The following is a 24117-nucleotide window of genomic DNA, read 5'->3' as shown; positions in this document are numbered from 1 at the left end:
CGCACTGCAGAAAGCCCATAGGAAAGGAGGAGGAGCTGTCAACGGGCATTCTAAGCTGAATGTGCCTGCTCTCGTCAGATCGCGGCCGCCAGCCAGCTTGAGGCCTGGCAAGTACCAGTATGGGTGACCGGCTGGGAATCCCAGGTCCCGTTGACTTTTAAGGCCGTGAGTAGGTTTCTTTCCTTTTCGGAGGTGAGTTCGCACTGCAGAAAGCCCATAGGAAAGGAGGAGGAGCTGTCAACGGGCATTCTAAGCTGAATGTGCCTGCTCTCGTCAGATCGCGGCCGCCAGCCAGCTTGAGGCCTGGCAAGTACCAGTATGGGTGACCGGCTGGGAATCCCAGGTCCCGTTGACTTTTAAGGCCGTGAGTAGGTTTCTTTCCTTTTCGGAGGTGCGTTCGCACTGCAGAAAGCCCATAGGAAAGGAGGAGGAGCTGTCAACGGGCATTCTAAGCTGAATGTGCCCGCTCTCGTCAGATCGCGGCCGCCAGCCAGCTTGAGGCCTGGCAAGTACCAGTATGGGTGACCGGCTGGGAATCCCAGGTCCCGTTGACTTTTAAGGCCGTGAGTAGGTTTCTTTCCTTTTCGGAGGTGCGTTCGCACTGCAGAAAGCCCATAGGAAAGGAGGAGGAGCTGTCAACGGGCATTCTAAGCTGAATGTGCCCGCTCTCGTCAGATCGCGGCCGCCAGCCAGCTTGAGGCCTGGCAAGTACCAGTATGGGTGACCGGCTGGGAATCCCAGGTCCCGTTGGCTTTTAAGGCCGTGAGTAGGTTTCTTTCCTTTTCGGAGGTGCGTTCGCACTGCAGAAAGCCCATAGGAAAGGAGGAGGAGCTGTCAACGGGCATTCTAAGCTGAATGTGCCTGCTCTCGTCAGATCGCGGCCGCCAGCCAGCTTGAGGCCTGGCAAGTACCAGTATGGGTGACCGGCTGGGAATCCCAGGTCCCGTTGACTTTTAAGGCCGTGAGTAGGTTTCTTTCCTTTTCGGAGGTGCGTTCGCACTGCAGAAAGCCCATAGGAAAGGAGTAGGCACTGTCAACGGGCATTCTAAGCTGAATGTGCCCGCTCTCGTCAGATCGCGGCCGCCAGCCAGCTTGAGGCTTGGCAAGTACCAGTATGGGTGACCGGCTGGGAATCCCAGGTCCCGTTGACTTTTAAGGCCTTGAGTAGGTTTCTTTCCTTTTCGGAGGTGCGTTCGCACTGCAGAAAGCCCATAGGAAAGGAGGAAGAGCTGTCAACGGGCATTCTAAGCTGTATGTGCCCGCTCTCGTCAGATCGCGGCCGCCAGCCAGCTTGAGGCCTGGCAAGTACCAGTATGGGTGACCGGCTGGGAATCCCAGGTCCCGTTGACTTTTAAGGCCGTGAGTAGGTTTCTTTCCTTTTCGGAGGTGCGTTCGCACTGCAGAAAGCCCATAGGAAAGGAGGAGGAGCTGTCAACGGGCATTCTAAGCTGAATGTGCCTGCTCTCGTCAGATCGCGGCCGCCAGCCAGCTTGAGGCCTGGCAAGTACCAGTATGGGTGAGCGGCTGGGAATCCCAGGTCCCGTTGACTTTTAAGGCCGTGAGTAGGTTTCTTTCCTTTTCGGAGGTGCGTTCGCACTGCAGAAAGCCCATAGGAAAGGAGGAGGAGCTGTCAACGGGCATTCTAAGCTGAATGTGCCTGCTCTCGTCAGATCGCGGCCGCCAGCCAGCTTGAGGCCTGGCAAGTACCAGTATGGGTGACCGGCTGGGAATCCCAGGTCCCGTTGACTTTTAAGGCCGTGAGTAGGTTTCTTTCCTTTTCGGAGGTGAGTTCGCACTGCAGAAAGCCCATAGGAAAGGAGGAGGAGCTGTCAACGGGCATTCTAAGCTGAATGTGCCTGCTCTCGTCAGATCGCGGCCGCCAGCCAGCTTGAGGCCTGGCAAGTACCAGTATGGGTGACCGGCTGGGAATCCCAGGTCCCGTTGACTTTTAAGGCCGTGAGTAGGTTTCTTTCCTTTTCGGAGGTGCGTTCGCACTGCAGAAAGCCCATAGGAAAGGAGGAGGAGCTGTCAACGGGCATTCTAAGCTGAATGTGCCTGCTCTCGTCAGATCGCGGCCGCCAGCCAGCTTGAGGCCTGGCAAGTACCAGTATGGGTGACCGGCTGGGAATCCCAGGTCCCGTTGACTTTTAAGGCCGTGAGTAGGTTTCTTTCCTTTTCGGAGGTGCGTTCGCACTGCAGAAAGCCCATAGGAAAGGAGGAAGAGCTATCAACGGGCATTCTAAGCTGAATGTGCCTGCTCTCGTCAGATCGCGGCCGCCAGCCAGCTTGAGGCCTGGCAAGTACCAGTATGGGTGACCGGCTGGGAATCCCAGGTCCCGTTGACTTTTAAGGCCGTGAGTAGGTTTCTTTCCTTTTCGGAGGTGCGTTCGCACTGCAGAAAGCCCATAGGAAAGGAGGAGGAGCTGTCAACGGGCATTCTAAGCTGAATGTGCCTGCTCTCGTCAGATCGCGGCCGCCAGCCAGCTTGAGGCCTGGCAAGTACCAGTATGGGTGACCGGCTGGGAATCCCAGGTCCCGTTGACTTTTAAGGCCGTGAGTAGGTTTCTTTCCTTTTCGGAGGTGCGTTCGCACTGCAGAAAGCCCATAGGAAAGGAGGAGGAGCTGTCAACGGGCATTCTAAGCTGAATGTGCCTGCTCTCGTCAGATCGCGGCCGCCAGCCAGCTTGAGGCCTGGCAAGTACCAGTATGGGTGACCGGCTGGGAATCCCAGGTCCCGTTGTCTTTTAAGGCCGTGAGTAGGTTTCTTTCCTTTTCGGAGGTGCGTTCGCACTGCAGAAAGCCCATAGGAAAGGAGGAGGAGCTGTCAACGGGCATTCTAAGCTGAATGTGCCTGCTCTCGTCAGATCGCTGCCGCCAGCCAGCTTGAGGCCTGGCAAGTACCAGTATGGGTGACCGGCTGGGAATCCCAGGTCCCGTTGACTTTTAAGGCCGTGAGTAGGTTTCTTTCCTTTTCGGAGGTGCGTTCGCACTGCAGAAAGCCCATAGGAAAGGAGGAGGAGCTGTCAACGGGCATTCTAAGCTGAATGTGCCTGCTCTCGTCAGATCGCGGCCGCCAGCCAGCTTGAGGCCTGGCAAGTACCAGTATGGGTGACCGGCTGGGAATCCCAGGTCCCGTTGACTTTTAAGGCCGTGAGTAGGTTTCTTTCCGTTTCGGAGGTGCGTTCGCACTGCAGAAAGCCCATAGGAAAGGAGGAGGAGCTGTCAACGGGCATTCTAAGCTGAATGTGCCTGCTCTCGTCAGATCGCGGCCGCCAGCCAGCTTGAGGCCTGGCAAGTACCAGTATGGGTGACCGGCTGGGAATCCCAGGTCCCGTTGACTTTTAAGGCCGTGAGTAGGTTTCTTTCCTTTTCGGAGGTGCGTTCGCACTGCAGAAAGCCCATAGGAAAGGAGGAGGAGCTGTCAACGGGCATTCTAAGCTGAATGTGCCCGCTCTCGTCAGATCGCGGCCGCCAGCCAGCTTGAGGCCTGGCAAGTACCAGTATGGGTGACCGGCTGGGAATCCCAGGTCCCGTTGACTTTTAAGGCCGTGAGTAGGTTTCTTTCCTTTTCGGAGGTGCGTTCGCACTGCAGAAAGCCCATAGGAAAGGAGGAGGAGCTGTCAACGGGCATTCTAAGCTGAATGTGCCTGCTCTCGTCAGATCGCGGCCGCCAGCCAGCTTGAGGCCTGGCAAGTACCAGTATGGGTGACCGGCTGGGAATCCCAGGTCCCGTTGACTTTTAAGGCCGTGAGTAGGTTTCTTTCCTTTTCGGAGGTGCGTTCGCACTGCAGAAAGCCCATAGGAAAGGAGGAGGCGCTGTCAACGGGCATTCTAAGCTGAATGTGCCCGCTCTCGTCAGATCGCGGCCGCCAGCCAGCTTGAGGCTTGGCAAGTACCAGTATGGGTGACCGGCTGGGAATCCCAGGTCCCGTTGACTTTTAAGGCCTTGAGTAGGTTTCTTTCCTTTTCGGAGGTGCGTTCGCACTGCAGAAAGCCCATAGGAAAGGAGGAGGAGCTGTCAACGGGCATTCTAAGCTGTATGTGCCCGCTCTCGTCAGATCGCGGCCGCCAGCCAGCTTGAGGCCTGGCAAGTACCAGTATGGGTGACCGGCTGGGAATCCCAGGTCCCGTTGACTTTTAAGGCCGTGAGTAGGTTTCTTTCCTTTTCGGAGGTGCGTTCGCACTGCAGAAAGCCCATAGGAAAGGAGGAGGAGCTGTCAACGGGCATTCTAAGCTGAATGTGCCTGCTCTCGTCAGATCGCGGCCGCCAGCCAGCTTGAGGCCTGGCAAGTACCAGTATGGGTGACCGGCTGGGAATCCCAGGTCCCGTTGACTTTTAAGGCCGTGAGTAGGTTTCTTTCCTTTTCGGAGGTGCGTTCGCACTGCAGAAAGCCCATAGGAAAGGAGGAGGAGCTGTCAACGGGCATTCTAAGCTGAATGTGCCTGCTCTCGTCAGATCGCGGCCGCCAGCCAGCTTGAGGCCTGGCAAGTACCAGTATGGGTGACCGGCTGGGAATCCCAGGTCCCGTTGACTTTTAAGGCCGTGAGTAGGTTTCTTTCCTTTTCGGAGGTGCGTTCGCACTGCAGAAAGCCCATAGGAAAGGAGGAGGCACTGTCAACGGGCATTCTAAGCTGAATGTGCCCGCTCTCGTCAGATCGCGGCCGCCAGCCAGCTTGAGGCTTGGCAAGTACCAGTATGGGTGACCGGCTGGGAATCCCAGGTTCCGTTGACTTTTAAGGCCTTGAGTAGGTTTCTTTCCTTTTCGGAGGTGCGTTCGCACTGCAGAAAGCCCATAGGAAAGGAGGAAGAGCTATCAACGGGCATTCTAAGCTGAATGTGCCTGCTCTCGTCAGATCGCGGCCGCCAGCCAGCTTGAGGCCTGGCAAGTACCAGTATGGGTGACCGGCTGGGAATCCCAGGTCCCGTTGACTTTTAAGGCCGTGAGTAGGTTTCTTTCCTTTTCGGAGGTGCGTTCGCACTGCAGAAAGCCCATAGGAAAGGAGGAGGAGCTGTCAACGGGCATTCTAAGCTGAATGTGCCTGCTCTCGTCAGATCGCGGCCGCCAGCCAGCTTGAGGCCTGGCAAGTACCAGTATGGGTGACCGGCTGGGAATCCCAGGTCCCGTTGACTTTTAAGGCCGTGAGTAGGTTTCTTTCCTTTTCGGAGGTGCGTTCGCACTGCAGAAAGCCCATAGGAAAGGAGGAGGAGCTGTCAACGGGCATTCTAAGCTGAATGTGCCTGCTCTCGTCAGATCGCGGCCGCCAGCCAGCTTGAGGCCTGGCAAGTACCAGTATGGGTGACCGGCTGGGAATCCCAGGTCCCGTTGTCTTTTAAGGCCGTGAGTAGGTTTCTTTCCTTTTCGGAGGTGCGTTCGCACTGCAGAAAGCCCATAGGAAAGGAGGAGGAGCTGTCAACGGGCATTCTAAGCTGAATGTGCCTGCTCTCGTCAGATCGCTGCCGCCAGCCAGCTTGAGGCCTGGCAAGTACCAGTATGGGTGACCGGCTGGGAATCCCAGGTCCCGTTGACTTTTAAGGCCGTGAGTAGGTTTCTTTCCTTTTCGGAGGTGCGTTCGCACTGCAGAAAGCCCATAGGAAAGGAGGAGGAGCTGTCAACGGGCATTCTAAGCTGAATGTGCCTGCTCTCGTCAGATCGCGGCCGCCAGCCAGCTTGAGGCCTGGCAAGTACCAGTATGGGTGACCGGCTGGGAATCCCAGGTCCCGTTGACTTTTAAGGCCGTGAGTAGGTTTCTTTCCGTTTCGGAGGTGCGTTCGCACTGCAGAAAGCCCATAGGAAAGGAGGAGGAGCTGTCAACGGGCATTCTAAGCTGAATGTGCCTGCTCTCGTCAGATCGCGGCCGCCAGCCAGCTTGAGGCCTGGCAAGTACCAGTATGGGTGACCGGCTGGGAATCCCAGGTCCCGTTGACTTTTAAGGCCGTGAGTAGGTTTCTTTCCTTTTCGGAGGTGCGTTCGCACTGCAGAAAGCCCATAGGAAAGGAGGAGGAGCTGTCAACGGGCATTCTAAGCTGAATGTGCCCGCTCTCGTCAGATCGCGGCCGCCAGCCAGCTTGAGGCCTGGCAAGTACCAGTATGGGTGACCGGCTGGGAATCCCATGTCCCGTTGACTTTTAAGGCCGTGAGTAGGTTTCTTTCCTTTTCGGAGGTGCGTTCGCACTGCAGAAAGCCCATAGGAAAGGAGGAAGAGCTATCAACGGGCATTCTAAGCTGAATGTGCCTGCTCTCGTCAGATCGCGGCCGCCAGCCAGCTTGAGGCCTGGCAAGTACCAGTATGGGTGACCGGCTGGGAATCCCAGGTCCCGTTGACTTTTAAGGCCGTGAGTAGGTTTCTTTCCTTTTCGGAGGTGCGTTCGCACTGCAGAAAGCCCATAGGAAAGGAGGAGGAGCTGTCAACGGGCATTCTAAGCTGAATGTGCCTGCTCTCGTCAGATCGCGGCCGCCAGCCAGCTTGAGGCCTGGCAAGTACCAGTATGGGTGACCGGCTGGGAATCCCAGGTCCCGTTGACTTTTAAGGCCATGAGTAGGTTTCTTTCCTTTTCGGAGGTGCGTTCGCACTGCAGAAAGCCCATAGGAAAGGAGGAGGAGCTGTCAACGGGCATTCTAAGCTGAATGTGCCTGCTCTCGTCAGATCGCGGCCGCCAGCCAGCTTGAGGCCTGGCAAGTACCAGTATGGGTGACCGGCTGGGAATCCCAGGTCCCGTTGTCTTTTAAGGCCGTGAGTAGGTTTCTTTCCTTTTCGGAGGTGCGTTCGCACTGCAGAAAGCCCATAGGAAAGGAGGAGGAGCTGTCAACGGGCATTCTAAGCTGAATGTGCTTGCTCTCGTCAGATCGCTGCCGCCAGCCAGCTTGAGGCCTGGCAAGTACCAGTATGGGTGACCGGCTGGGAATCCCAGGTCCCGTTGACTTTTAAGGCCGTGAGTAGGTTTCTTTCCTTTTCGGAGGTGCGTTCGCACTGCAGAAAGCCCATAGGAAAGGAGGAGGAGCTGTCAACGGGCATTCTAAGCTGAATGTGCCTGCTCTCGTCAGATCGCGGCCGCCAGCCAGCTTGAGGCCTGGCAAGTACCAGTATGGGTGACCGGCTGGGAATCCCAGGTCCCGTTGACTTTTAAGGCCGTGAGTAGGTTTCTTTCCGTTTCGGAGGTGCGTTCGCACTGCAGAAAGCCCATAGGAAAGGAGGAGGAGCTGTCAACGGGCATTCTAAGCTGAATGTGCCTGCTCTCGTCAGATCGCGGCCGCCAGCCAGCTTGAGGCCTGGCAAGTACCAGTATGGGTGACCGGCTGGGAATCCCAGGTCCCGTTGACTTTTAAGGCCGTGAGTAGGTTTCTTTCCTTTTCGGAGGTGCGTTCGCACTGCAGAAAGCCCATAGGAAAGGAGGAGGAGCTGTCAACGGGCATTCTAAGCTGAATGTGCCCGCTCTCGTCAGATCGCGGCCGCCAGCCAGCTTGAGGCCTGGCAAGTACCAGTATGGGTGACCGGCTGGGAATCCCAGGTCCCGTTGACTTTTAAGGCCGTGAGTAGGTTTCTTTCCTTTTCGGAGGTGCGTTCGCACTGCAGAAAGCCCATAGGAAAGGAGGAGGAGCTGTCAACGGGCATTCTAAGCTGAATGTGCCTGCTCTCGTCAGATCGCGGCCGCCAGCCAGCTTGAGGCCTGGCAAGTACCAGTATGGGTGACCGGCTGGGAATCCCAGGTCCCGTTGACTTTTAAGGCCGTGAGTAGGTTTCTTTCCTTTTCGGAGGTGCGTTCGCACTGCAGAAAGCCCATAGGAAAGGAGGAGGCGCTGTCAACGGGCATTCTAAGCTGAATGTGCCCGCTCTCGTCAGATCGCGGCCGCCAGCCAGCTTGAGGCTTGGCAAGTACCAGTATGGGTGACCGGCTGGGAATCCCAGGTCCCGTTGACTTTTAAGGCCTTGAGTAGGTTTCTTTCCTTTTCGGAGGTGCGTTCGCACTGCAGAAAGCCCATAGGAAAGGAGGAGGAGCTGTCAACGGGCATTCTAAGCTGTATGTGCCCGCTCTCGTCAGATCGCGGCCGCCAGCCAGCTTGAGGCCTGGCAAGTACCAGTATGGGTGACCGGCTGGGAATCCCAGGTCCCGTTGACTTTTAAGGCCGTGAGTAGGTTTCTTTCCTTTTCGGAGGTGCGTTCGCACTGCAGAAAGCCCATAGGAAAGGAGGAGGAGCTGTCAACGGGCATTCTAAGCTGAATGTGCCTGCTCTCGTCAGATCGCGGCCGCCAGCCAGCTTGAGGCCTGGCAAGTACCAGTATGGGTGACCGGCTGGGAATCCCAGGTCCCGTTGACTTTTAAGGCCGTGAGTAGGTTTCTTTCCTTTTCGGAGGTGAGTTCGCACTGCAGAAAGCCCATAGGAAAGGAGGAGGAGCTGTCAACGGGCATTCTAATCTGAATGTGCCTGCTCTCGTCAGATCGCGGCCGCCAGCCAGCTTGAGGCCTGGCAAGTACCAGTATGGGTGACCGGCTGGGAATCCCAGGTCCCGTTGACTTTTAAGGCCGTGAGTAGGTTTCTTTCCTTTTCGGAGGTGCGTTCGCACTGCAGAAAGCCCATAGGAAAGGAGGAGGAGCTGTCAACGGGCATTCTAAGCTGAATGTGCCCGCTCTCGTCAGATCGCGGCCGCCAGCCAGCTTGAGGCCTGGCAAGTACCAGTATGGGTGACCGGCTGGGAATCCCAGGTCCCGTTGACTTTTAAGGCCGTGAGTAGGTTTCTTTCCTTTTCGGAGGTGCGTTCGCACTGCAGAAAGCCCATAGGAAAGGAGGAGGAGCTGTCAACGGGCATTCTAAGCTGAATGTGCCTGCTCTCGTCAGATCGCGGCCGCCAGCCAGCTTGAGGCCTGGCAAGTACCAGTATGGGTGACCGGCTGGGAATCCCAGGTCCCGTTGACTTTTAAGGCCATGAGTAGGTTTCTTTCCTTTTCGGAGGTGCGTTCGCACTGCAGAAAGCCCATAGGAAAGGAGGAGGAGCTGTCAACGGGCATTCTAAGCTGAATGTGCCCGCTCTCGTCAGATCGCGGCCGCCAGCCAGCTTGAGGCCTGGCAAGTACCAGTATGGGTGACCGGCTGGGAATCCCAGGTCCCGTTGACTTTTAAGGCCGTGAGTAGGTTTCTTTCCTTTTCGGAGGTGCGTTCGCACTGCAGAAAGCCCATAGGAAAGGAGGAGGAGCTGTCAACGGGCATTCTAAGCTGAATGTGCCTGCTCTCGTCAGATCGCGGCCGCCAGCCAGCTTGAGGCCTGGCAAGTACCAGTATGGGTGACCGGCTGGGAATCCCAGGTCCCGTTGACTTTTAAGGCCGTGAGTAGGTTTCTTTCCTTTTCGGAGGTGCGTTCGCACTGCAGAAAGCCCATAGGAAAGGAGGAGGAGCTGTCAACGGGCATTCTAAGCTGAATGTGCCTGCTCTCGTCAGATCGCGGCCGCCAGCCAGCTTGAGGCCTGGCAAGTACCAGTATGGGTGACCGGCTGGGAATCCCAGGTCCCGTTGACTTTTAAGGCCGTGAGTAGGTTTCTTTCCTTTTCGGAGGTGCGTTCGCACTGCAGAAAGCCCATAGGAAAGGAGGAGGCGCTGTCAACGGGCATTCTAAGCTGAATGTGCCCGCTCTCGTCAGATCGCGGCCGCCAGCCAGCTTGAGGCTTGGCAAGTACCAGTATGGGTGACCGGCTGGGAATCCCAGGTCCCGTTGACTTTTAAGGCCTTGAGTAGGTTTCTTTCCTTTTCGGAGGTGCGTTCGCACTGCAGAAAGCCCATAGGAAAGGAGGAGGAGCTGTCAACGGGCATTCTAAGCTGTATGTGCCCGCTCTCGTCAGATCGCGGCCGCCAGCCAGCTTGAGGACTGGCAAGTACCAGTATGGGTGACCGGCTGGGAATCCCAGGTCCCGTTGACTTTTAAGGCCGTGAGTAGGTTTCTTTCCTTTTCGGAGGTGCGTTCGCACTGCAGAAAGCCCATAGGAAAGGAGGAGGAGCTGTCAACGGGCATTCTAAACTGAATGTGCCTGCTCTCGTCAGATCGCGGCCGCCAGCCAGCTTGAGGCCTGGCAAGTACCAGTATGGGTGACCGGCTGGGAATCCCAGGTCCCGTTGACTTTTAAGGCCGTGAGTAGGTTTCTTTCCTTTTCGGAGGTGAGTTCGCACTGCAGAAAGCCCATAGGAAAGGAGGAGGAGCTGTCAACGGGCATTCTAAGCTGAATGTGCCTGCTCTCGTCAGATCGCGGCCGCCAGCCAGCTTGAGGCCTGGCAAGTACCAGTATGGGTGACCGGCTGGGAATCCCAGGTCCCGTTGACTTTTAAGGCCGTGAGTAGGTTTCTTTCCTTTTCGGAGGTGCGTTCGCACTGCAGAAAGCCCATAGGAAAGGAGGAGGAGCTGTCAACGGGCATTCTAAGCTGAATGTGCCCGCTCTCGTCAGATCGCGGCCGCCAGCCAGCTTGAGGCCTGGCAAGTACCAGTATGGGTGACCGGCTGGGAATCCCAGGTCCCGTTGACTTTTAAGGCCGTGAGTAGGTTTCTTTCCTTTTCGGAGGTGCGTTCGCACTGCAGAAAGCCCATAGGAAAGGAGGAAGAGCTATCAACGGGCATTCTAAGCTGAATGTGCCTGCTCTCGTCAGATCGCGGCCGCCAGCCAGCTTGAGGCCTGGCAAGTACCAGTATGGGTGACCGGCTGGGAATCCCAGGTCCCGTTGACTTTTAAGGCCGTGAGTAGGTTTCTTTCCTTTTTGGAGGTGCGTTCGCACTGCAGAAAGCCCATAGGAAAGGAGGAGGAGCTGTCAACGGGCATTCTAAGCTGAATGTGCCTGCTCTCGTCAGATCGCGGCCGCCAGCCAGCTTGAGGCCTGGCAAGTACCAGTATGGGTGACCGGCTGGGAATCCCAGGTCCCGTTGACTTTTAAGGCCATGAGTAGGTTTCTTTCCTTTTCGGAGGTGCGTTCGCACTGCAGAAAGCCCATAGGAAAGGAGGAGGAGCTGTCAACGGGCATTCTAAGCTGAATGTGCCCGCTCTCGTCAGATCGCGGCCGCCAGCCAGCTTGAGGCCTGGCAAGTACCAGTATGGGTGACCGGCTGGGAATCCCAGGTCCCGTTGACTTTTAAGGCCGTGAGTAGGTTTCTTTCCTTTTCGGAGGTGCGTTCGCACTGCAGAAAGCCCATAGGAAAGGAGGAGGAGCTGTCAACGGGCATTCTAAGCTGAATGTGCCTGCTCTCGTCAGATCGCGGCCGCCAGCCAGCTTGAGGCCTGGCAAGTACCAGTATGGGTGACCGGCTGGGAATCCCAGGTCCCGTTGACTTTTAAGGCCGTGAGTAGGTTTCTTTCCTTTTCGGAGGTGCGTTCGCACTGCAGAAAGCCCATAGGAAAGGAGGAGGAGCTGTCAACGGGCATTCTAAGCTGAATGTGCCTGCTCTCGTCAGATCGCGGCCGCCAGCCAGCTTGAGGCCTGGCAAGTACCAGTATGGGTGACCGGCTGGGAATCCCAGGTCCCGTTGACTTTTAAGGCCGTGAGTAGGTTTCTTTCCTTTTCGGAGGTGCGTTCGCACTGCAGAAAGCCCATAGGAAAGGAGGTTGAGCTGTCAATGGGCATTCTAAGCTGAATGTGCCTGCTCTCGTCAGATCGCGGCCGCCAGCCAGCTTGAGGCCTGGCAAGTACCAGTATGGGTGACCGGCTGGGAATCCCAGGTCCCGTTGACTTTTAAGGCCGTGAGTAGGTTTCTTTCCTTTTCGGAGGTGCGTTCGCACTGCAGAAAGCCCATAGGAAAGGAGGAGGCGCTGTCAACGGGCATTCTAAGCTGAATGTGCCCGCTCTCGTCAGATCGCGGCCGCCAGCCAGCTTGAGGCTTGGCAAGTACCAGTATGGGTGACCGGCTGGGAATCCCAGGTCCCGTTGACTTTTAAGGCCTTGAGTAGGTTTCTTTCCTTTTCGGAGGTGCGTTCGCACTGCAGAAATCCCATAGGAAAGGAGGAGGAGCTGTCAACGGGCATTCTAAGCTGTATGTGCCCGCTCTCGTCAGATCGCGGCCGCCAGCCAGCTTGAGGCCTGGCAAGTACCAGTATGGGTGACCGGCTGGGAATCCCAGGTCCCGTTGACTTTTAAGGCCGTGAGTAGGTTTCTTTCCTTTTCGGAGGTGCGTTCGCACTGCAGAAAGCCCATAGGAAAGGAGGAGGAGCTGTCAACGGGCATTCTAAGCTGAATGTGCCTGCTCTCGTCAGATCGCGGCCGCCAGCCAGCTTGAGGCCTGGCAAGTACCAGTATGGGTGACCGGCTGGGAATCCCAGGTCCCGTTGACTTTTAAGGCCGTGAGTAGGTTTCTTTCCTTTTCGGAGGTGCGTTCGCACTGCAGAAAGCCCATAGGAAAGGAGGAGGAGCTGTCAACGGGCATTCTAAGCTGAATGTGCCTGCTCTCGTCAGATCGCGGCCGCCAGCCAGCTTGAGGCCTGGCAAGTACCAGTATGGGTGACCGGCTGGGAATCCCAGGTCCCGTTGACTTTTAAGGCCGTGAGTAGGTTTCTTTCCTTTTCGTGGGGTGAGTTCGCACTGCAGAAAGCCCATAGGAAAGGAGGAGGAGCTGTCAACGGGCATTCTAAGCTGAATGTGCCTGCTCTCGTCAGATCGCGGCCGCCAGCCAGCTTGAGGCCTGGCAAGTACCAGTATGGGTGACCGGCTGGGAATCCCAGGTCCCGTTGACTTTTAAGGCCGTGAGTAGGTTTCTTTCCTTTTCGGAGGTGCGTTCGCACTGCAGAAAGCCCATAGGAAAGGAGGAGGAGCTGTCAACGGGCATTCTAAGCTGAATGTGCCCGCTCTCATCAGATCGCGGCCGCCAGCCAGCTTGAGGTCTGGCAAGTACCAGTATGGGTGACCGGCTGGGAATCCCAGGTCCCGTTGACTTTTAAGGCCGTGAGTAGGTTTCTTTCCTTTTCGGAGGTGCGTTCGCACTGCAGAAAGCCCATAGGAAAGGAGGAAGAGCTATCAACGGGCATTCTAAGCTGAATGTGCCTGCTCTCGTCAGATCGCGGCCGCCAGCCAGCTTGAGGCCTGGCAAGTACCAGTATGGGTGACCGGCTGGGAATCCCAGGTCCCGTTGACTTTTAAGGCCGTGAGTAGGTTTCTTTCCTTTTCGGAGGTGCGTTCGCACTGCAGAAAGCCCATAGGAAAGGAGGAGGAGCTGTCAACGGGCATTCTAAGCTGAATGTGCCTGCTCTCGTCAGATCGCGGCCGCCAGCCAGCTTGAGGCCTGGCAAGTACCAGTATGGGTGACCGGCTGGGAATCCCAGGTCCCGTTGACTTTTAAGGCCATGAGTAGGTTTCTTTCCTTTTCGGAGGTGCGTTCGCACTGCAGAAAGCCCATAGGAAAGGAGGAGGAGCTGTCAACGGGCATTCTAAGCTGAATGTGCCTGCTCTCGTCAGATCGCTGCCGCCAGCCAGCTTGAGGCCTGGCAAGTACCAGTATGGGTGACCGGCTGGGAATCCCAGGTCCCGTTGACTTTTAAGGCCGTGAGTAGGTTTCTTTCCTTTTCGGAGGTGCGTTCGCACTGCAGAAAGCCCATAGGAAAGGAGGAGGAGCTGTCAACGGGCATTCTAAGCTGAATGTGCCTGCTCTCGTCAGATCGCGGCCGCCAGCCAGCTTGAGGCCTGGCAAGTACCAGTATGGGTGACCGGCTGGGAATCCCAGGTCCCGTTGACTTTTAAGGCCGTGAGTAGGTTTCTTTCCTTTTCGGAGGTGCGTTCGCACTGCAGAAAGCCCATAGGAAAGGAGGAGGAGCTGTCAACGGGCATTCTAAGCTGAATGTGCCTGCTCTCGTCAGATCGCGGCCGCCAGCCAGCTTGAGGCCTGGCAAGTACCAGTATGGGTGACCGGCTGGGAATCCCAGGTCCCGTTGACTTTTAAGGCCGTGAGTAGGTTTCTTTCCTTTTCGGAGGTGCGTTCGCACTGCAGAAAGCCCATAGGAAAGGAGGAGGAGCTGTCAACGGGCATTCTAAGCTGAATGTGCCTGCTCTCGTCAGATCGCGGCCGCCGGCCAGCTTGAGGCCTGGCAAGTAACAGTATGGGTGACCGGCTGGGAATCCCAGGTCCCGTTGATTTTTAAGGCCGTGAGTAGGTTTCTTTCCGTTTCGGAGGTGCGTTCGCACTGCAGAAAGCCCATAGGAAAGGAGGAGGAGCTGTCAACGGGCATTCTAAGCTGAATGTGCCTGCTCTCGTCAGATCGCGGCCGCCAGCCAGCTTGAGGCCTGGCAAGTACCAGTATGGGTGACCGGCTGGGAATCCCAGGTCCCGTTGACTTTTAAGGCCGTGAGTAGGTTTCTTTCCTTTTCGGAGGTGCGTTCGCACTGCAGAAAGCCCATAGGAAAGGAGGAGGAGCTGTCAACGGGCATTCTAAGCTGAATGTGCCTGCTCTCGTCAGATCGCGGCCGCCAGCCAGCTTGAGGCCTGGCAAGTACCAGTATGGGTGACCGGCTGGGAATCCCAGGTCCCGTTGACTTTTAAGGCCGTGAGTAGGTTTCTTTCCGTTTCGGAGGTGCGTTCGCACTGCAGAAAGCCCATAGGAAAGGAGGAGGAGCTGTCAACGGGCATTCTAAGCTGAATGTGCCTGCTCTCGTCAGATCGCGGCCGCCAGCCAGCTTGAGGCCTGGCAAGTACCAGTATGGGTGACCGGCTGGGAATCCCAGGTCCCGTTGACTTTTAAGGCCGTGAGTAGGTTTCTTTCCGTTTCGGAGGTGCGTTCGCACTGCAGAAAGCCCATAGGAAAGGAGGAGGAGCTGTCAACGGGCATTCTAAGCTGAATGTGCCTGCTCTCGTCAGATCGCGGCCGCCAGCCAGCTTGAGGCCTGGCAAGTACCAGTATGGGTGACCGGCTGGGAATCCCAGGTCTCGTTGACTTTTAAGGCCGTGAGTAGGTTTCTTTCCTTTTCGGAGGTGCGTTCGCACTGCAGAAAGCCCATAGGAAAGGAGGAGGAGCTGTCAACGGGCATTCTAAGCTGAATGTGCCTGCTCTCGTCAGATCGCGGCCGCCAGCCAGCTTGAGGCCTGGCAAGTACCAGTATGGGTGACTGGCTGGGAATCCCAGGTCCCGTTGACTTTTAAGGCCGTGAGTAGGTTTCTTTCCTTTTCGGAGGTGAGTTCGCACTGCAGAAAGCCCATAGGAAAGGAGGAGGAGCTGTCAACGGGCATTCTAAGCTGAATGTGCCTGCTCTCGTCAGATCGCGGCCGCCAGCCAGCTTGAGGCCTGGCAAGTACCAGTATGGGTGACCGGCTGGGAATCCCAGGTCCCGTTGACTTTTAAGGCCGTGAGTAGGTTTCTTTCCTTTTCGGAGGTGCGTTCGCACTGCAGAAAGCCCATAGGAAAGGAGGAGGAGCTGTCAACGGGCATTCTAAGCTGAATGTGCCCGCTCTCGTCAGATCGCGGCCGCCAGCCAGCTTGAGGCCTGGCAAGTACCAGTATGGGTGACCGGCTGGGAATCCCAGGTCCCGTTGACTTTTAAGGCCGTGAGTAGGTTTCTTTCCTTTTCGGAGGTGCGTTCGCACTGCAGAAAGCCCATAGGAAAGGAGGAAGAGCTATCAACGGGCATTCTAAGCTGAATGTGCCTGCTCTAGTCAGATCGCGGCCGCCAGCCAGCTTGAGGCCTGGCAAGTACCAGTATGGGTGACCGGCTGCGAATCCCAGGTCCCGTTGACTTTTAAGGCCGTGAGTAGGTTTCTTTCCTTTTCGGAGGTGCGTTCGCACTGCAGAAAGCCCATAGGAAAGGAGGAGGAGCTGTCAACGGGCATTCTAAGCTGAATGTGCCTGCTCTCGTCAGATCGCGGCCGCCAGCCAGCTTGAGGCCTGGCAAGTACCAGTATGGGTGACCGGCTGGGAATCCCAGGTCCCGTTGACTTTTAAGGCCGTGAGTAGGTTTCTTTCCTTTTCGGAGGTGCGTTCGCACTGCAGAAAGCCCATAGGAAAGGAGGAGGAGCTGTCAACGGGCATTCTAAGCTGAATGTGCCTGCTCTCGTCAGATCGCGGCCGCCAGCCAGCTTGAGGCCTGGCAAGTACCAGTATGGGTGCCCGGCTGGGAATCCCAGGTCCCGTTGACTTTTAAGGCCGTGAGTAGGTTTCTTTCCGTTTCGGAGGTGCGTTCGCACTGCAGAAAGCCCATAGGAAAGGAGGAGGAACTGTCAACGGGCATTCTAAGCTGAATGTGCCTGCTCTCGTCAGATCGCGGCCGCCAGCCAGCTTGAGGCCTGGCAAGTACCAGTATGGGTGACCGGCTGGGAATCCCAGGTCCCGTTGACTTTTAAGGCCGTGAGTAGGTTTCTTTCCGTTTCGGAGGTGCGTTCGCACTGCAGAAAGCCCATAGGAAAGGAGGAGGAGCTGTCAACGGGCATTCTAAGCTGAATGTGCCTGCTCTCGTCAGATCGCGGCCGCCAGCCAGCTTGAGGCCTGGCAAGTACCAGTATGGGTGACCGGCTGGGAATCCCGGGTGACCGGCTGGGAATCCCAGGTCTCGTTGACTTTTAAGGCCGTGAGTAGGTTTCTTTCCTTTTCGGAGGTGCGTTCGCACTGCAGAAAGCCCATAGGAAAGGAGGAGGAGCTGTCAACGGGCATTCTAAGCTGAATGTGCCTGCTCTCGTCAGATCGCGGCCGCCAGCCAGCTTGAGGCCTGGCAAGTACCAGTATGGGTGACTGGCTGGGAATCCCAGGTCCCGTTGACTTTTAAGGCCGTGAGTAGGTTTCTTTCCTTTTCGGAGGTGAGTTCGCACTGCAGAAAGCCCATAGGAAAGGAGGAGCAGCTGTCAACGGGCATTCTAAGCTGAATGTGCCTGCTCTCGTCAGATCGCGGCCGCCAGCCAGCTTGAGGCCTGGCAAGTACCAGTATGGGTGACCGGCTGGGAATCCCAGGTCCCGTTGACTTTTAAGGCCGTGAGTAGGTTTCTTTCCTTTTCGGAGGTGAGTTCGCACTGCAGAAAGCCCATAGGAAAGGAGGAGGAGCTGTCAACGGGCATTCTAAGCTGAATGTGCCCGCTCTCGTCAGCTCGCGGCCGCCAGCCAGCTTGAGGCCTGGCAAGTACCAGTATGGGTGACCGGCTGGGAATCCCAGGTCCCGTTGACTTTTAAGGCCGTGAGTAGGTTTCTTTCCTTTTCGGAGGTGAGTTCGCACTGCAGAAAGCCCATAGGAAAGGAGGAGGAGCTGTCAACGGGCATTCTAAGCTGAATGTGCCCGCTCTCGTCAGCTCGCGGCCGCCAGCCAGCTTGAGGCCTGGCAAGTACCAGTATGGGTGACCGGCTGGGAATCCCAGGTCCCGTTGACTTTTAAGGCCGTGAGTAGGTTTCTTTCCTTTTCGGAGGTGCGTTCGCACTGCAGAAAGCCCATAGGAAAGGAGGAGGAGCTGTCAACGGGCATTCTAAGCTGAATGTGCCTGCTCTCGTCAGATCGCGGCCGCCAGCCAGCTTGAGGCCTGGCAAGTACCAGTATGGGTGACCGGCTGGGAATCCCAGGTCCCGTTGACTTTTAAGGCCGTGAGTAGGTTTCTTTCCTTTTCGGAGGTGCGTTCGCACTGCAGAAAGCCCATAGGAAAGGAGGAGGAGCTGTCAACGGGCATTCTAAGCTGAATGTGCCTTCTCTCGTCAGATCGCGGCCGCCAGCCAGCTTGAGGCCTGGCAAGTACCAGTATGGGTGACCGGCTGGGAATCCCAGGTCCCGTTGACTTTTAAGGCCGTGAGTAGGTTTCTTTCCTTTTCGGAGGTGCGTTCGCACTGCAGAAAGCCCATAGGAAAGGAGGAGGAGCTGTCAACGGGCATTCTAAGCTGAATGTGCCTGCTCTCGTCAGATCGCGGCCGCCGGCCAGCTTGAGGCCTGGCAAGTACCAGTATGGGTGACCGGCTGGGAATCCCAGGTCCCGTTGATTTTTAAGGCCGTGAGTAGGTTTCTTTCCGTTTCGGAGGTGCGTTCGCACTGCAGAAAGCCCATAGGAAAGGAGGAGGAGCTGTCAACGGGCATTCTAAGCTGAATGTGCCTGCTCTCGTCAGATCGCGGCCGCCAGCCAGCTTGAGGCCTGGCAAGTACCAGTATGGGTGACCGGCTGGGAATCCCAGGTCCCGTTGACTTTTAAGGCCGTGAGTAGGTTTCTTTCCTTTTCGGAGGTGCATTCGCACTGCAGAAAGCCCATAGGAAAGGAGGAGGAGCTGTCAACGGGCATTCTAAGCTGAATGTGCCTGCTCTCGTCAGATCGCGGCCGCCAGCCAGCTTGAGGCCTGGCAAGTACCAGTATGGGTGACCGGCTGGGAATCCCAGGTCCCGTTGACTTTTAAGGCCGTGAGTAGGTTTCTTTCCGTTTCGGAGGTGCGTTCGCACTGCAGAAAGCCCATAGGAAAGGAGGAGGAGCTGTCAACGGGCATTCTAAGCTGAATGTGCCTGCTCTCGTCAGATCGCGGCCGCCAGCCAGCTTGAGGCCTGGCAAGTACCAGTATGGGTGACCGGCTGGGAATCCCGGGTGACCGGCTGGGAATCCCAGGTCTCGTTGACTTTTAAGGCCGTGAGTAGGTTTCTTTCCTTTTCGGAGGTGCGTTCGCACTGCAGAAAGCCCATAGGAAAGGAGGAGGAGCTGTCAACGGGCATTCTAAGCTGAATGTGCCTGCTCTCGTCAGATCGCGGCCGCCAGCCAGCTTGAGGCCTGGCAAGTACCAGTATGGGTGACTGGCTGGGAATCCCAGGTCCTGTTGACTTTTAAGGCCGTGAGTAGGTTTCTTTCCTTTTCGGAGGTGAGTTCGCACTGCAGAAAGCCCATAGGAAAGGAGGAGGAGCTGTCAACGGGCATTCTAAGCTGAATGTGCCTGCTCTCGTCAGATCGCGGCCGCCAGCCAGCTTGAGGCCTGGCAAGTACCAGTATGGGTGACCGGCTGGGAATCCCAGGTCCCGTTGACTTTTAAGGCCGTGAGTAGGTTTCTTTCCTTTTCGGAGGTGCGTTCGCACTGCAGAAAGCCCATAGGAAAGGAGGAGGAGCTGTCAACGGGCATTCTAAGCTGAATGTGCCCGCTCTCGTCAGATCGCGGCCGCCAGCCAGCTTGAGGCCTGGCAAGTACCAGTATGGGTGACCGGCTGGGAATCCCAGGTCCCGTTGACTTTTAAGGCCGTGAGTAGGTTTCTTTCCTTTTCGGAGGTGCGTTCGCACTGCAGAAAGCCCATAGGAAAGGAGGAAGAGCTATCAACGGGCATTCTAAGCTGAATGTGCCTGCTCTCGTCAGATCGCGGCCGCCAGCCAGCTTGAGGCCTGGCAAGTACCAGTATGGGTGACCGGCTGCGAATCCCAGGTCCCGTTGACTTTTAAGGCCGTGAGTAGGTTTCTTTCCTTTTCGGAGGTGCGTTCGCACTGCAGAAAGCCCATAGGAAAGGAGGAGGAGCTGTCAACGGGCATTCTAAGCTGAATGTGCCCGCTCTCGTCAGATCGCGGCCGCCAGCCAGCTTGAGGCCTGGCAAGTACCAGTATGGGTGACCGGCTGGGAATCCCAGGTCCTGTTGACTTTTAAGGCCGTGAGTAGGTTTCTTTCCTTTTCGGAGGTGCGTTCGCACTGCAGAAAGCCCATAGGAAAGGAGGAGGAGCTGTCAACGGGCATTCTAAGCTGAATGTGCCTGCTCTCGTCAGATCGCGGCCGCCAGCCAGCTTGAGGCCTGGCAAGTACCAGTATGGGTGACCGGCTGGGAATCCCAGGTCCCGTTGACTTTTAAGGCCGTGAGTAGGTTTCTTTCCTTTTCGGAGGTGCGTTCGCACTGCAGAAAGCCCATAGGAAAGGAGGAGGAGCTGTCAACGGGCATTCTAAGCTGAATGTGCCTGCTCTCGTCAGATCGCGGCCGCCAGCCAGCTTGAGGCCTGGCAAGTACCAGTATGGGTGACCGGCTGGGAATCCCAGGTCCCGTTGACTTTTAAGGCCGTGAGTAGGTTTCTTTCCTTTTCGGAGGTGCGTTCGCACTGCAGAAAGCCCATAGGAAAGGAGGTTGAGCTGTCAACGGGCATTCTAAGCTGAATGTGCCTGCTCTCGTCAGATCGCGGCCGCCAGCCAGCTTGAGGCCTGGCAAGTACCAGTATGGGTGACCGGCTGGGAATCCCAGGTCCCGTTGACTTTTAAGGCCGTGAGTAGGTTTCTTTCCTTTTCGGAGGTGCGTTCGCACTGCAGAAAGCCCATAGGAAAGGAGGAGGCGCTGTCAACGGGCATTCTAAGCTGAATGTGCCCGCTCTCGTCAGATCGCGGCCGCCAGCCAGCTTGAGGCTTGGCAAGTACCAGTATGGGTGACCGGGTGGGAATCCCAGGTCCCGTTGACTTTTAAGGCCTTGAGTAGGTTTCTTTCCTTTTCGGAGGTGCGTTCGCACTGCAGAAAGCCCATAGGAAAGGAGGAGGAGCTGTCAACGGGCATTCTAAGCTGTATGTGCCCGCTCTCGTCAGATCGCGGCCGCCAGCCAGCTTGAGGCCTGGCAAGTACCAGTATGGGTGACCGGCTGGGAATCCCAGGTCCCGTTGACTTTTAAGGCCGTGAGTAGGTTTCTTTCCTTTTCGGAGGTGCGTTCGCACTGCAGAAAGCCCATAGGAAAGGAGGAGGAGCTGTCAACGGGCATTCTAAGCTGAATGTGCCTGCTCTCGTCAGATCGCGGCCGCCAGCCAGCTTGAGGCCTGGCAAGTACCAGTATGGGTGACCGGCTGGGAATCCCAGGTCCCGTTGACTTTTAAGGCCGTGAGTAGGTTTCTTTCCTTTTCGGAGGTGCGTTCGCACTGCAGAAAGCCCATAGGAAAGGAGGAGGAGCTGTCAACGGGCATTCTAAGCTGAATGTGCCTGCTCTCGTCAGATCGCGGCCGCCAGCCAGCTTGAGGCCTGGCAAGTACCAGTATGGGTGACCGGCTGGGAATCCCAGGTCCCGTTGACTTTTAAGGCCGTGAGTAGGTTTCTTTCCTTTTCGGAGGTGAGTTCGCACTGCAGAAAGCCCATAGGAAAGGAGGAGGAGCTGTCAACGGGCATTCTAAGCTGAATGTGCCTGCTCTCGTCAGATCGCGGCCGCCAGCCAGCTTGAGGCCTGGCAAGTACCAGTATGGGTGACCGGCTGGGAATCCCAGGTCCCGTTGACTTTTAAGGCCGTGAGTAGGTTTCTTTCCTTTTCGGAGGTGCGTTCGCACTGCAGAAAGCCCATAGGAAAGGAGGAGGAGCTGTCAACGGGCATTCTAAGCTGAATGTGCCCGCTCTCGTCAGATCGCGGCCGCCAGCCAGCTTGAGGCCTGGCAAGTACCAGTATGGGTGACCGGCTGGGAATCCCAGGTCCCGTTGACTTTTAAGGCCGTGAGTAGGTTTCTTTCCTTTTCGGAGGTGCGTTCGCACTGCAGAAAGCCCATAGGAAAGGAGGAAGAGCTGTCAACGGGCATTCTAAGCTGAATGTGCCTGCTCTCGTCAGATCGCGGCCACCAGCCAGCTTGAGGCCTGGCAAGTACCAGTATGGGTGACCGGCTGGGAATCCCAGGTCCCGTTGACTTTTAAGGCCGTGAGTAGGTTTCTTTCCTTTTCGGAGGTGCGTTCGCACTGCAGAAAGCCCATAGGAAAGGAGGAGGAGCTGTCAACGGGCATTCTAAGCTGAATGTGCCTGCTCTCATCAGATCGCGGCCGCCAGCCAGCTTGAGGCCTGGCAAGTACCAGTATGGGTGACCGGCTGGGAATCCCAGGTCCCGTTGACTTTTAAGGCCATGAGTAGGTTTCTTTCCTTTTCGGAGGTGCGTTCGCACTGCAGAAAGCCCATAGGAAAGGAGGAGGAGCTGTCAACGGGCATTCTAAGCTGAATGTGCCTGCTCTCGTCAGATCGCGGCCGCCAGCCAGCTTGAGGCCTGGCAAGTACCAGTATGGGTGACCGGCTGGGAATCCCAGGTCCCGTTGACTTTTAAGGCCGTGAGTAGGTTTCTTTCCTTTTCGGAGGTGCGTTCGCACTGCAGAAAGCCCATAGGAAAGGAGGAGGAGCTGTCAACGGGCATTCTAAGCTGAATGTGCCTGCTTTCGTCAGATCGCTGCCGCCAGCCAGCTTGAGGCCTGGCAAGTACCAGTATGGGTGACCGGCTGGGAATCCCAGGTCCCGTTGACTTTTAAGGCCGTGAGTAGGTTTCTTTCCTTTTCGGAGGTGCGTTCGCACTGCAGAAAGCCCATAGGAAAGGAGGAGGAGCTGTCAACGGGCATTCTAAGCTGAATGTGCCTGCTCTCGTCAGATCGCGGCCGCCAGCCAGCTTGAGGCCTGGCAAGTACCAGTATGGGTGACCGGCTGGGAATCCCAGGTCCCGTTGACTTTTAAGGCCGTGAGTAGGTTTCTTTCCTTTTCGGAGGTGCGTTCGCACTGCAGAAAGCCCATAGGAAAGGAGGAGGCGCTGTCAACGGGCATTCTAAGCTGAATGTGCCCGCTCTCGTCAGATCGCGGCCGCCAGCCAGCTTGAGGCTTGGCAAGTACCAGTATGGGTGACCGGCTGGGAATCCCAGGTCCCGTTGACTTTTAAGGCCTTGAGTAGGTTTCTTTCCTTTTCGGAGGTGCGTTCGCACTGCAGAAAGCCCATAGGAAAGGAGGAGGAGCTGTCAACGGGCATTCTAAGCTGTATGTGCCCGCTCTCGTCAGATCGCGGCCGCCAGCCAGCTTGAGGCCTGGCAAGTACCAGTATGGGTGACCGGCTGGGAATCCCAGGTCCCGTTGACTTTTAAGGCCGTGAGTAGGTTTCTTTCCTTTTCGGAGGTGCGTTCGCACTGCAGAAAGCCCATAGGAAAGGAGAAGGAGCTGTCAACGGGCATTCTAAGCTGAATGTGCCTGCTCTCGTCAGATCGCGGCCGCCAGCCAGCTTGAGGCCTGGCAAGTACCAGTATGGGTGACCGGCTGGGAATCCCAGGTCCCGTTGACTTTTAAGGCCGTGAGTAGGTTTCTTTCCTTTTCGGAGGTGCGTTCGCACTGCAGAAAGCCCATAGGAAAGGAGGAGGAGCTGTCAACGGGCATTCTAAGCTGAATGTGCCTGCTCTCGTCAGATCGCGGCCGCCAGCCAGCTTGAGGCCTGGCAAGTACCAGTATGGGTGACCGGCTGGGAATCCCAGGTCCCGTTGACTTTTAAGGCCGTGAGTAGGTTTCTTTCCTTTTCGGAGGTGAGTTCGCACTGCAGAAAGCCCATAGGAAAGGAGGAGGAGCTGTCAACGGGCATTCTAAGCTGAATGTGCCTGCTCTCGTCAGATCGCGGCCGCCAGCCAGCTTGAGGCCTGGCAAGTACCAGTATGGGTGACCGGCTGGGAATCCCAGGTCCCGTTGACTTTTAAGGCCGTGAGTAGGTTTCTTTCCTTTTCGGAGGTGCGTTCGCACTGCAGAAAGCCCATAGGAAAGGAGGAGGAGCTGTCAACGGGCATTCTAAGCTGAATGTGCCCGCTCTCGTCAGATCGCGGCCGCCAGCCAGCTTTAGGCCTGGCAAGTACCAGTATGGGTGACCGGCTGGGAATCCCAGGTCCCGTTGACTTTTAAGGCCGTGAGTAGGTTTCTTTCCTTTTCGGAGGTGCGTTCGCACTGCAGAAAGCCCATAGGAAAGGAGGAAGAGCTATCAACGGGCATTCTAAGCTGAATGTGCCTGCTCTCGTCAGATCGCGGCCGCCAGCCAGCTTGAGGCCTGGCAAGTACCAGTATGGGTGACCGGCTGGGAATCCCAGGTCCCGTTGACTTTTAAGGCCGTGAGTAGGTTTCTTTCCTTTTCGGAGGTGCGTTCGCACTGCAGAAAGCCCATAGGAAAGGAGGAGGAGCTGTCAACGGGCATTCTAAGCTGAATGTGCCTGCTCTCGTCAGATCGCGGCCGCCAGCCAGCTTGAGGCCTGGCAAGTACCAGTATGGGTGACCGGCTGGGAATCCCAGGTCCCGTTGACTTTTAAGGCCATGATTAGGTTTCTTTCCTTTTCGGAGGTGCGTTCGCACTGCAGAAAGCCCATAGGAAAGGAGGAGGAGCTGTCAACGGGCATTCTAAGCTGAATGTGCCTGCTCTCGTCAGATCGCGGCCGCCAGCCAGCTTGAGGCCTGGCAAGTACCAGTATGGGTGACCGGCTGGGAATCCCAGGTCCCGTTGACTTTTAAGGCCGTGAGTAGGTTTCTTTCCTTTTCGGAGGT

At 56.7% G+C, this 24117-nt stretch overlaps 117 pseudogenes; all 117 read left to right on the top strand.

Annotated features, from left to right (window-relative positions):
- The first annotated feature begins 37 nt into the window (after positions 1-37).
- LOC136629383 (5S ribosomal RNA) lies at positions 38-156 on the top strand (annotated as a pseudogene).
- An 80-nt stretch (positions 157-236) lies between these two features.
- Positions 237-355, top strand: LOC136629382 (5S ribosomal RNA; annotated as a pseudogene).
- Positions 356-435: 80 nt separating this feature from the next.
- Positions 436-554, top strand: LOC136631004 (5S ribosomal RNA; annotated as a pseudogene).
- Positions 555-634: 80 nt separating this feature from the next.
- Positions 635-753, top strand: LOC136630155 (5S ribosomal RNA; annotated as a pseudogene).
- An 80-nt stretch (positions 754-833) lies between these two features.
- LOC136629381 (5S ribosomal RNA) lies at positions 834-952 on the top strand (annotated as a pseudogene).
- Positions 953-1032: 80 nt separating this feature from the next.
- Positions 1033-1151, top strand: LOC136630893 (5S ribosomal RNA; annotated as a pseudogene).
- An 80-nt stretch (positions 1152-1231) lies between these two features.
- Positions 1232-1350, top strand: LOC136629845 (5S ribosomal RNA; annotated as a pseudogene).
- An 80-nt stretch (positions 1351-1430) lies between these two features.
- On the top strand, positions 1431-1549 carry LOC136630734 (5S ribosomal RNA; annotated as a pseudogene).
- An 80-nt stretch (positions 1550-1629) lies between these two features.
- Positions 1630-1748, top strand: LOC136629379 (5S ribosomal RNA; annotated as a pseudogene).
- An 80-nt stretch (positions 1749-1828) lies between these two features.
- Positions 1829-1947, top strand: LOC136629378 (5S ribosomal RNA; annotated as a pseudogene).
- An 80-nt stretch (positions 1948-2027) lies between these two features.
- LOC136629377 (5S ribosomal RNA) lies at positions 2028-2146 on the top strand (annotated as a pseudogene).
- An 80-nt stretch (positions 2147-2226) lies between these two features.
- On the top strand, positions 2227-2345 carry LOC136630062 (5S ribosomal RNA; annotated as a pseudogene).
- Positions 2346-2425: 80 nt separating this feature from the next.
- LOC136629376 (5S ribosomal RNA) lies at positions 2426-2544 on the top strand (annotated as a pseudogene).
- Positions 2545-2624: 80 nt separating this feature from the next.
- LOC136629967 (5S ribosomal RNA) lies at positions 2625-2743 on the top strand (annotated as a pseudogene).
- Positions 2744-2823: 80 nt separating this feature from the next.
- On the top strand, positions 2824-2942 carry LOC136629829 (5S ribosomal RNA; annotated as a pseudogene).
- Positions 2943-3022: 80 nt separating this feature from the next.
- Positions 3023-3141, top strand: LOC136629375 (5S ribosomal RNA; annotated as a pseudogene).
- Positions 3142-3221: 80 nt separating this feature from the next.
- Positions 3222-3340, top strand: LOC136629374 (5S ribosomal RNA; annotated as a pseudogene).
- Positions 3341-3420: 80 nt separating this feature from the next.
- Positions 3421-3539, top strand: LOC136630937 (5S ribosomal RNA; annotated as a pseudogene).
- An 80-nt stretch (positions 3540-3619) lies between these two features.
- On the top strand, positions 3620-3738 carry LOC136629373 (5S ribosomal RNA; annotated as a pseudogene).
- An 80-nt stretch (positions 3739-3818) lies between these two features.
- LOC136630892 (5S ribosomal RNA) lies at positions 3819-3937 on the top strand (annotated as a pseudogene).
- Positions 3938-4017: 80 nt separating this feature from the next.
- LOC136629834 (5S ribosomal RNA) lies at positions 4018-4136 on the top strand (annotated as a pseudogene).
- An 80-nt stretch (positions 4137-4216) lies between these two features.
- On the top strand, positions 4217-4335 carry LOC136629371 (5S ribosomal RNA; annotated as a pseudogene).
- Positions 4336-4415: 80 nt separating this feature from the next.
- LOC136629370 (5S ribosomal RNA) lies at positions 4416-4534 on the top strand (annotated as a pseudogene).
- An 80-nt stretch (positions 4535-4614) lies between these two features.
- Positions 4615-4733, top strand: LOC136629818 (5S ribosomal RNA; annotated as a pseudogene).
- An 80-nt stretch (positions 4734-4813) lies between these two features.
- On the top strand, positions 4814-4932 carry LOC136630061 (5S ribosomal RNA; annotated as a pseudogene).
- Positions 4933-5012: 80 nt separating this feature from the next.
- Positions 5013-5131, top strand: LOC136629369 (5S ribosomal RNA; annotated as a pseudogene).
- Positions 5132-5211: 80 nt separating this feature from the next.
- Positions 5212-5330, top strand: LOC136629966 (5S ribosomal RNA; annotated as a pseudogene).
- Positions 5331-5410: 80 nt separating this feature from the next.
- On the top strand, positions 5411-5529 carry LOC136629828 (5S ribosomal RNA; annotated as a pseudogene).
- Positions 5530-5609: 80 nt separating this feature from the next.
- On the top strand, positions 5610-5728 carry LOC136629368 (5S ribosomal RNA; annotated as a pseudogene).
- Positions 5729-5808: 80 nt separating this feature from the next.
- Positions 5809-5927, top strand: LOC136629367 (5S ribosomal RNA; annotated as a pseudogene).
- An 80-nt stretch (positions 5928-6007) lies between these two features.
- On the top strand, positions 6008-6126 carry LOC136629990 (5S ribosomal RNA; annotated as a pseudogene).
- Positions 6127-6206: 80 nt separating this feature from the next.
- Positions 6207-6325, top strand: LOC136630060 (5S ribosomal RNA; annotated as a pseudogene).
- An 80-nt stretch (positions 6326-6405) lies between these two features.
- On the top strand, positions 6406-6524 carry LOC136629366 (5S ribosomal RNA; annotated as a pseudogene).
- Positions 6525-6604: 80 nt separating this feature from the next.
- LOC136629965 (5S ribosomal RNA) lies at positions 6605-6723 on the top strand (annotated as a pseudogene).
- An 80-nt stretch (positions 6724-6803) lies between these two features.
- On the top strand, positions 6804-6922 carry LOC136630171 (5S ribosomal RNA; annotated as a pseudogene).
- An 80-nt stretch (positions 6923-7002) lies between these two features.
- Positions 7003-7121, top strand: LOC136629365 (5S ribosomal RNA; annotated as a pseudogene).
- Positions 7122-7201: 80 nt separating this feature from the next.
- LOC136629364 (5S ribosomal RNA) lies at positions 7202-7320 on the top strand (annotated as a pseudogene).
- Positions 7321-7400: 80 nt separating this feature from the next.
- Positions 7401-7519, top strand: LOC136630920 (5S ribosomal RNA; annotated as a pseudogene).
- An 80-nt stretch (positions 7520-7599) lies between these two features.
- LOC136629363 (5S ribosomal RNA) lies at positions 7600-7718 on the top strand (annotated as a pseudogene).
- An 80-nt stretch (positions 7719-7798) lies between these two features.
- Positions 7799-7917, top strand: LOC136630891 (5S ribosomal RNA; annotated as a pseudogene).
- Positions 7918-7997: 80 nt separating this feature from the next.
- Positions 7998-8116, top strand: LOC136629822 (5S ribosomal RNA; annotated as a pseudogene).
- Positions 8117-8196: 80 nt separating this feature from the next.
- On the top strand, positions 8197-8315 carry LOC136629362 (5S ribosomal RNA; annotated as a pseudogene).
- An 80-nt stretch (positions 8316-8395) lies between these two features.
- On the top strand, positions 8396-8514 carry LOC136630143 (5S ribosomal RNA; annotated as a pseudogene).
- An 80-nt stretch (positions 8515-8594) lies between these two features.
- LOC136630909 (5S ribosomal RNA) lies at positions 8595-8713 on the top strand (annotated as a pseudogene).
- An 80-nt stretch (positions 8714-8793) lies between these two features.
- On the top strand, positions 8794-8912 carry LOC136629360 (5S ribosomal RNA; annotated as a pseudogene).
- Positions 8913-8992: 80 nt separating this feature from the next.
- LOC136630898 (5S ribosomal RNA) lies at positions 8993-9111 on the top strand (annotated as a pseudogene).
- An 80-nt stretch (positions 9112-9191) lies between these two features.
- On the top strand, positions 9192-9310 carry LOC136629359 (5S ribosomal RNA; annotated as a pseudogene).
- An 80-nt stretch (positions 9311-9390) lies between these two features.
- Positions 9391-9509, top strand: LOC136629358 (5S ribosomal RNA; annotated as a pseudogene).
- An 80-nt stretch (positions 9510-9589) lies between these two features.
- On the top strand, positions 9590-9708 carry LOC136630890 (5S ribosomal RNA; annotated as a pseudogene).
- An 80-nt stretch (positions 9709-9788) lies between these two features.
- Positions 9789-9907, top strand: LOC136630575 (5S ribosomal RNA; annotated as a pseudogene).
- Positions 9908-9987: 80 nt separating this feature from the next.
- Positions 9988-10106, top strand: LOC136630165 (5S ribosomal RNA; annotated as a pseudogene).
- An 80-nt stretch (positions 10107-10186) lies between these two features.
- On the top strand, positions 10187-10305 carry LOC136629357 (5S ribosomal RNA; annotated as a pseudogene).
- Positions 10306-10385: 80 nt separating this feature from the next.
- Positions 10386-10504, top strand: LOC136630887 (5S ribosomal RNA; annotated as a pseudogene).
- An 80-nt stretch (positions 10505-10584) lies between these two features.
- Positions 10585-10703, top strand: LOC136630059 (5S ribosomal RNA; annotated as a pseudogene).
- An 80-nt stretch (positions 10704-10783) lies between these two features.
- Positions 10784-10902, top strand: LOC136629356 (5S ribosomal RNA; annotated as a pseudogene).
- An 80-nt stretch (positions 10903-10982) lies between these two features.
- LOC136630810 (5S ribosomal RNA) lies at positions 10983-11101 on the top strand (annotated as a pseudogene).
- An 80-nt stretch (positions 11102-11181) lies between these two features.
- Positions 11182-11300, top strand: LOC136629355 (5S ribosomal RNA; annotated as a pseudogene).
- An 80-nt stretch (positions 11301-11380) lies between these two features.
- LOC136629353 (5S ribosomal RNA) lies at positions 11381-11499 on the top strand (annotated as a pseudogene).
- Positions 11500-11579: 80 nt separating this feature from the next.
- On the top strand, positions 11580-11698 carry LOC136629865 (5S ribosomal RNA; annotated as a pseudogene).
- An 80-nt stretch (positions 11699-11778) lies between these two features.
- LOC136630889 (5S ribosomal RNA) lies at positions 11779-11897 on the top strand (annotated as a pseudogene).
- An 80-nt stretch (positions 11898-11977) lies between these two features.
- On the top strand, positions 11978-12096 carry LOC136629811 (5S ribosomal RNA; annotated as a pseudogene).
- Positions 12097-12176: 80 nt separating this feature from the next.
- LOC136629352 (5S ribosomal RNA) lies at positions 12177-12295 on the top strand (annotated as a pseudogene).
- An 80-nt stretch (positions 12296-12375) lies between these two features.
- Positions 12376-12494, top strand: LOC136629351 (5S ribosomal RNA; annotated as a pseudogene).
- Positions 12495-12575: 81 nt separating this feature from the next.
- On the top strand, positions 12576-12694 carry LOC136629350 (5S ribosomal RNA; annotated as a pseudogene).
- Positions 12695-12774: 80 nt separating this feature from the next.
- On the top strand, positions 12775-12893 carry LOC136630759 (5S ribosomal RNA; annotated as a pseudogene).
- An 80-nt stretch (positions 12894-12973) lies between these two features.
- Positions 12974-13092, top strand: LOC136630058 (5S ribosomal RNA; annotated as a pseudogene).
- Positions 13093-13172: 80 nt separating this feature from the next.
- Positions 13173-13291, top strand: LOC136629348 (5S ribosomal RNA; annotated as a pseudogene).
- Positions 13292-13371: 80 nt separating this feature from the next.
- Positions 13372-13490, top strand: LOC136629826 (5S ribosomal RNA; annotated as a pseudogene).
- Positions 13491-13570: 80 nt separating this feature from the next.
- LOC136629347 (5S ribosomal RNA) lies at positions 13571-13689 on the top strand (annotated as a pseudogene).
- An 80-nt stretch (positions 13690-13769) lies between these two features.
- LOC136629346 (5S ribosomal RNA) lies at positions 13770-13888 on the top strand (annotated as a pseudogene).
- A 279-nt stretch (positions 13889-14167) lies between these two features.
- LOC136629345 (5S ribosomal RNA) lies at positions 14168-14286 on the top strand (annotated as a pseudogene).
- An 80-nt stretch (positions 14287-14366) lies between these two features.
- On the top strand, positions 14367-14485 carry LOC136629344 (5S ribosomal RNA; annotated as a pseudogene).
- An 80-nt stretch (positions 14486-14565) lies between these two features.
- On the top strand, positions 14566-14684 carry LOC136629343 (5S ribosomal RNA; annotated as a pseudogene).
- Positions 14685-14764: 80 nt separating this feature from the next.
- LOC136629970 (5S ribosomal RNA) lies at positions 14765-14883 on the top strand (annotated as a pseudogene).
- An 80-nt stretch (positions 14884-14963) lies between these two features.
- Positions 14964-15082, top strand: LOC136630118 (5S ribosomal RNA; annotated as a pseudogene).
- An 80-nt stretch (positions 15083-15162) lies between these two features.
- Positions 15163-15281, top strand: LOC136629342 (5S ribosomal RNA; annotated as a pseudogene).
- An 80-nt stretch (positions 15282-15361) lies between these two features.
- Positions 15362-15480, top strand: LOC136630694 (5S ribosomal RNA; annotated as a pseudogene).
- Positions 15481-15759: 279 nt separating this feature from the next.
- On the top strand, positions 15760-15878 carry LOC136629341 (5S ribosomal RNA; annotated as a pseudogene).
- An 80-nt stretch (positions 15879-15958) lies between these two features.
- On the top strand, positions 15959-16077 carry LOC136630084 (5S ribosomal RNA; annotated as a pseudogene).
- Positions 16078-16157: 80 nt separating this feature from the next.
- Positions 16158-16276, top strand: LOC136629340 (5S ribosomal RNA; annotated as a pseudogene).
- A 300-nt stretch (positions 16277-16576) lies between these two features.
- LOC136630117 (5S ribosomal RNA) lies at positions 16577-16695 on the top strand (annotated as a pseudogene).
- Positions 16696-16775: 80 nt separating this feature from the next.
- LOC136629339 (5S ribosomal RNA) lies at positions 16776-16894 on the top strand (annotated as a pseudogene).
- An 80-nt stretch (positions 16895-16974) lies between these two features.
- On the top strand, positions 16975-17093 carry LOC136629841 (5S ribosomal RNA; annotated as a pseudogene).
- Positions 17094-17173: 80 nt separating this feature from the next.
- LOC136629840 (5S ribosomal RNA) lies at positions 17174-17292 on the top strand (annotated as a pseudogene).
- An 80-nt stretch (positions 17293-17372) lies between these two features.
- LOC136629336 (5S ribosomal RNA) lies at positions 17373-17491 on the top strand (annotated as a pseudogene).
- Positions 17492-17571: 80 nt separating this feature from the next.
- On the top strand, positions 17572-17690 carry LOC136630835 (5S ribosomal RNA; annotated as a pseudogene).
- An 80-nt stretch (positions 17691-17770) lies between these two features.
- On the top strand, positions 17771-17889 carry LOC136630871 (5S ribosomal RNA; annotated as a pseudogene).
- Positions 17890-17969: 80 nt separating this feature from the next.
- On the top strand, positions 17970-18088 carry LOC136629335 (5S ribosomal RNA; annotated as a pseudogene).
- Positions 18089-18168: 80 nt separating this feature from the next.
- On the top strand, positions 18169-18287 carry LOC136629334 (5S ribosomal RNA; annotated as a pseudogene).
- A 300-nt stretch (positions 18288-18587) lies between these two features.
- On the top strand, positions 18588-18706 carry LOC136630277 (5S ribosomal RNA; annotated as a pseudogene).
- An 80-nt stretch (positions 18707-18786) lies between these two features.
- Positions 18787-18905, top strand: LOC136629333 (5S ribosomal RNA; annotated as a pseudogene).
- An 80-nt stretch (positions 18906-18985) lies between these two features.
- Positions 18986-19104, top strand: LOC136630580 (5S ribosomal RNA; annotated as a pseudogene).
- Positions 19105-19184: 80 nt separating this feature from the next.
- LOC136630854 (5S ribosomal RNA) lies at positions 19185-19303 on the top strand (annotated as a pseudogene).
- An 80-nt stretch (positions 19304-19383) lies between these two features.
- On the top strand, positions 19384-19502 carry LOC136629721 (5S ribosomal RNA; annotated as a pseudogene).
- An 80-nt stretch (positions 19503-19582) lies between these two features.
- On the top strand, positions 19583-19701 carry LOC136629332 (5S ribosomal RNA; annotated as a pseudogene).
- An 80-nt stretch (positions 19702-19781) lies between these two features.
- On the top strand, positions 19782-19900 carry LOC136629331 (5S ribosomal RNA; annotated as a pseudogene).
- Positions 19901-19980: 80 nt separating this feature from the next.
- LOC136629330 (5S ribosomal RNA) lies at positions 19981-20099 on the top strand (annotated as a pseudogene).
- An 80-nt stretch (positions 20100-20179) lies between these two features.
- On the top strand, positions 20180-20298 carry LOC136629753 (5S ribosomal RNA; annotated as a pseudogene).
- Positions 20299-20378: 80 nt separating this feature from the next.
- LOC136629800 (5S ribosomal RNA) lies at positions 20379-20497 on the top strand (annotated as a pseudogene).
- Positions 20498-20577: 80 nt separating this feature from the next.
- LOC136629329 (5S ribosomal RNA) lies at positions 20578-20696 on the top strand (annotated as a pseudogene).
- An 80-nt stretch (positions 20697-20776) lies between these two features.
- Positions 20777-20895, top strand: LOC136629328 (5S ribosomal RNA; annotated as a pseudogene).
- Positions 20896-20975: 80 nt separating this feature from the next.
- LOC136629327 (5S ribosomal RNA) lies at positions 20976-21094 on the top strand (annotated as a pseudogene).
- Positions 21095-21174: 80 nt separating this feature from the next.
- Positions 21175-21293, top strand: LOC136630465 (5S ribosomal RNA; annotated as a pseudogene).
- Positions 21294-21373: 80 nt separating this feature from the next.
- On the top strand, positions 21374-21492 carry LOC136630885 (5S ribosomal RNA; annotated as a pseudogene).
- Positions 21493-21572: 80 nt separating this feature from the next.
- LOC136630190 (5S ribosomal RNA) lies at positions 21573-21691 on the top strand (annotated as a pseudogene).
- Positions 21692-21771: 80 nt separating this feature from the next.
- On the top strand, positions 21772-21890 carry LOC136629325 (5S ribosomal RNA; annotated as a pseudogene).
- An 80-nt stretch (positions 21891-21970) lies between these two features.
- On the top strand, positions 21971-22089 carry LOC136630466 (5S ribosomal RNA; annotated as a pseudogene).
- An 80-nt stretch (positions 22090-22169) lies between these two features.
- Positions 22170-22288, top strand: LOC136629324 (5S ribosomal RNA; annotated as a pseudogene).
- An 80-nt stretch (positions 22289-22368) lies between these two features.
- On the top strand, positions 22369-22487 carry LOC136630888 (5S ribosomal RNA; annotated as a pseudogene).
- Positions 22488-22567: 80 nt separating this feature from the next.
- LOC136629789 (5S ribosomal RNA) lies at positions 22568-22686 on the top strand (annotated as a pseudogene).
- An 80-nt stretch (positions 22687-22766) lies between these two features.
- On the top strand, positions 22767-22885 carry LOC136629323 (5S ribosomal RNA; annotated as a pseudogene).
- Positions 22886-22965: 80 nt separating this feature from the next.
- On the top strand, positions 22966-23084 carry LOC136629321 (5S ribosomal RNA; annotated as a pseudogene).
- An 80-nt stretch (positions 23085-23164) lies between these two features.
- On the top strand, positions 23165-23283 carry LOC136629320 (5S ribosomal RNA; annotated as a pseudogene).
- An 80-nt stretch (positions 23284-23363) lies between these two features.
- Positions 23364-23482, top strand: LOC136630407 (5S ribosomal RNA; annotated as a pseudogene).
- Positions 23483-23562: 80 nt separating this feature from the next.
- Positions 23563-23681, top strand: LOC136630057 (5S ribosomal RNA; annotated as a pseudogene).
- An 80-nt stretch (positions 23682-23761) lies between these two features.
- LOC136629319 (5S ribosomal RNA) lies at positions 23762-23880 on the top strand (annotated as a pseudogene).
- An 80-nt stretch (positions 23881-23960) lies between these two features.
- Positions 23961-24079, top strand: LOC136629318 (5S ribosomal RNA; annotated as a pseudogene).
- The last annotated feature ends 38 nt before the right edge of the window (positions 24080-24117 follow it).

The sequence above is a fragment of the Eleutherodactylus coqui genome, chromosome 5 (genome assembly GCF_035609145.1).
Source record: "Eleutherodactylus coqui strain aEleCoq1 chromosome 5, aEleCoq1.hap1, whole genome shotgun sequence".
In the NCBI taxonomy this organism is placed as follows: Eukaryota; Metazoa; Chordata; class Amphibia; order Anura; family Eleutherodactylidae; genus Eleutherodactylus; species Eleutherodactylus coqui.
This window is presented reverse-complemented; position numbering and strand designations above follow the sequence as displayed.